General features: G+C 46.9%; 1 long non-coding RNA gene across 2 annotated transcripts; it reads left to right on the top strand.

Moving 5' to 3' along the window:
- The first annotated feature begins 1,465 nt into the window (after positions 1-1,465).
- Positions 1,466-3,199, top strand: LOC125531985. 2 transcript variants are annotated; one of them, XR_007293663.1, is made up of 3 exons: positions 1,466-2,464; positions 2,807-2,876; positions 2,980-3,199. It is a non-coding gene; the product is annotated as an uncharacterized LOC125531985 (long non-coding RNA). The 2 variants fall into 2 exon arrangements; XR_007293662.1 differs by having other exon boundaries at positions 2,807-2,896.
- Positions 3,200-3,784: the final 585 nt, after the last annotated feature.

Below are 3,784 nucleotides of genomic sequence, written 5' to 3'. Positions count from 1 at the left end.
TGTCAGCCGCTCGTAGTGTAATTCTCTCGTTTATTGACTACGTTGACAAGGGCGTGAGCCCCAGATGTCCAACCATTAGGAGGAACCATATTTTTGGGCTTGTACTATAGAGGCACTTGGTTGCGTACTGCCATGATGCTGGTGGGTCCCTACTATCATCCTCTCCACGTACAGTCATCTCCTTGTTCCTCTCGGTTGTTGACGACGTTGACAACGCAAGAGGGCGGCGCACCGCGCACGGTGAGCGAACCAAGGCCGCAAGGCGGAGGACGACGGCGAGGCCTCAGACGGAACCAACAGGAGCCGTTGAAGATGCGTCGGTCCAGTCGCAGATTTTTTGGGCGGGTGAAGCTAGAATATCCGAGATTGAAGAAGAAGCACGGCATCTGTTGGATGGGCATCCAATGGCCACTGTTGCTAGAACCGTGTGTTGACTATAAGTTGACAAAGCCTTGCATACGCGTCAACTCTGTTTTTTTAGGGGACGCGTCAACTTAGTAAGGCCAGAAGTGTGTGGCAGAGAACTTATAGCCCATTTGAGATTTGTAAGAATGTGTAGCCCATTTTTGAATTCTAATGGAATTTACTATAGCCTATTTACAGTTTGTTAAAAGTACATCCCATTTCAACCAACCGTTCAAAACAGAATTCAATAAAATTTCCCACATTTTGATGGGATCCGAAATATTTTTATCCTGAAATTTCTAGTCAGATTAAATACAATTTCAATATAAATTTATATTACGTAAAAATCCAACGAAACATTGCGCTCACAAAAATTAATTAAATTACAATTTTCAATATCCAAAAATAATATTTTATAAATTAATCACGTGTTTGGTGCATTTTTTTATAGTTACTGCCCAGTTATTATAATTACATCCCATTTATTATTTCTTAAATCCCATTTTCTTGTTAAGCCTAATGCATCCCTCCTAGGAAAGATTTGCAGCCCAGCGGGGCAGAGAATAACAACTTGACCTTGCCTGGGTATTCCTAAAAAAAGTATTGCTGGGCTAGCCATTTTTAGCTTGAAAAAATTAATATCTGGGCTGGATATCTAGCCTGGGCTAGACAGGCCACAGCCCGCCCAGTTAATACCTACAGCGATGTTTTCGTTGTAGTTCACAGGAGAAAAAAATAATATCTGGGCTAAACATTGAAAAACTCTGCAATGCTCACACCTCAAAAACACAAATATTGCTTGAGCTGCTTGGTCCCAGCTGTCGGCCGCTTCTTGTGCAATTCTCTCGTTTATTGACTATACTACATAGGTTGACAATGGTGTGGGACCGTGATGTCAGGAAACTAGGAGGAAGCAAAATAAATTATAGTTATATATATAGGGTGGGTCTATTCTAATAACACCATCTAGAGTCTTATTCTAATAACACTTCTAGCTCATTCTGATAACACCACCACTCGCCCCCACACCCCCGATTCCTTTCCACTAACACCACTTGCCTCCTCTCCAGCACACCCAACCTCCCATCTACCACGATTCCCCTCCCCACGATCCACCTTCTGCCCCACCAGCGCCGCCCTCCCCTTATCCACCTTATTCCCCCGCCGGCACTGTCTTCCCCCGATCCACCTCCTTCCCCCACCGGCGTCGCCCTCCCCCATCCACCTTCTTCCCTCGCTGGCGCCACCCTCCTCTGATCCACCTTCTTCCCCTGTCGGCGCCGCCCTCCCCCGATCCACCTTCTTCCCTCGTTGGCGCGGCCCTCCCTCGACCCACCTTCTTCCCCCGCCGCCGTCGCCCCACCCGAATCTGGCTTCTTCCCCCGTCGGCGCCGCAGTTGGCCGCACCTCCTGGTGCCCCTCGGGCCGGTCTCGCGCCGCCCCTACCCGGCGTCACCCATCCCCCACGCCCGGATCCGCCATTCATTCTTAATCTGGATCAAGTCGAGGACGAGCCCTCTCCTCGTGGCGGTCTCCGACGAGACACTCATCTGCGCCATCCGTGGGGAATTGGGCGCCATCCCACCACGTGCAGCTCAGTCGCGGCCCCCGTGCAGCTCGGTCGCGGCCCCTCATGCAGCTTGGTCAGGGCCCCTGTCTTCGTGCAGGTTCGCCGGCCTCCCTCGTCGTTAGCCATGGTGCAGCAACCACCGGTCCCGAGCATCCTCTCAGATTGCAGCTGGGTCTGGTGACCTCGGCCACAGATCCATGGATACAGCTCAAATTGCATCTCGGTGTGCTACTGTTTGTAGTCCTCTTGCGTGGGTTCACCGTTCGCCGTGCAGATCCCCGTGCTTATGCCCCTCCTCTCCTATAGTCGTGCAGTCCGCGACCGCTGCCGTGCATCTCAAACAAGCCAGCAATTAGGTTTCGTGCTCATGTGCTTGCTATTCGATGAACACAAGTGCACTACAGCTCCTGGATATGGTGGACTTCAGAAGGTGCGGTGCGGCTGACGGACTGTTGAACTTTTCCTAGGTTGTCCGTGCAGTACGGCTAGGTATCAAAAAGCTGTTTTTGTTGGTTTTTTAAGTTTTCAGAGATTGCTGTTCATTATAGAAAAAACATCTATGGTTCGCTCTGAAAAAATAATGGGGGACCCCTTCTTTGTAGGAGCTGTTCAATTCAATCGCATTTGGTTATTAGAATATCTATGCAGTTCATTGTAACAAGCATCTAGTTCCCTTTGTAAAGAGCAATTTGTAAGGCAACCATTTACTTCGCTAAATTTTTTGTCTGATGCAGTTCGGAACACCGAAAAATTTGTATAAAAGTGCACTTCATTAGTCTCCTCAAGGAGTGAGTGAGAAAAAAGACAAAATGAAACATTCATTTTTTGCAGGGGTTTGTGCATGCAGTACGGTAGCCCCAATGGTGCAGTTCGGCGAGGTAGCGTGTGCAGTGCTCACCCGGTGCGATTCAGTTTTTTCTGGTGTGTTTAGTTTCACAATGTGGTGTAGCTCATTCTTTTTGTCTTGCAGCTCACTCTTTTTTTCTTCTGGAAATCATTTGCAGTGCGCTCAGTAAGAAAGAGAAGAGAACATCAATGTGCATTTGAAGTCCATTTTGTTGTTTATGAGAAACGCAGAGAGAAAGAGTAGTAAGAATGGATGGTCATTTTGTATAGTCTTTGCCTAGTGCAGTTCGGTTGGGTATTGTGTCATTGATTCTGCTATGTACTGGATGGTTGTGTCGCTGTGTAAAAATAATGAGTGGATATGTATGTTTTGAAGCTCACTTTGTTCTCTCACGCAGCTCGCTTCTCATTACATGCAGTGTGTTTAGTCCTCAGATATGGTTCACCTTTGAGAGTGATGTCGTTCACTTGCGCCTAGCATGAAAAATGTGAAAATTTTAGCGAAACAACAAAAAAGTAATGAGGTTCACTTCGACATATGATGTGGTTCACTTGCCCTAGTCTCTGCGGTCCACTCTCGTTCATAAAAAAAGTTAAAACAAAGACAATAAAAACTCGGATGAGAAAAATTACGTCCGACAAAAAGAAATTATGCAGCTCGCTTGCCCATCCGATGCAGTGTGGTTTTCATTCTGAAGCAGTGCGGTCGGACGTGTGATGTTGTTCATCCCGTAATGCAAAAAAATTGTTACGAAAGCGAAAAAAAAGTAATGTGGTTCACTTCTTGATAGTGTTGTGGTTCATTTACACCCGATGTGAAGTGCACTCTACTTTCTCGTCCTTAAAAAAAATTATGTTTGTACAAAATAAACCATGCAGTTCTCTAACACGTCTGATGCAGTGCGGTTTTCAGTCGGATGAAGTACCCACGTCGATTTGGGTGTTGCGAAAAACAGAGTGTCC

Source organism: Triticum urartu, unplaced genomic scaffold, assembly GCF_003073215.2.
Source record: "Triticum urartu cultivar G1812 unplaced genomic scaffold, Tu2.1 TuUngrouped_contig_8713, whole genome shotgun sequence".
NCBI classification, from domain to species: domain Eukaryota; kingdom Viridiplantae; phylum Streptophyta; class Magnoliopsida; order Poales; family Poaceae; genus Triticum; species Triticum urartu.
Note: the sequence above shows the minus strand (reverse complement) of the source record. Positions and strands in the feature narration are given on the sequence as shown.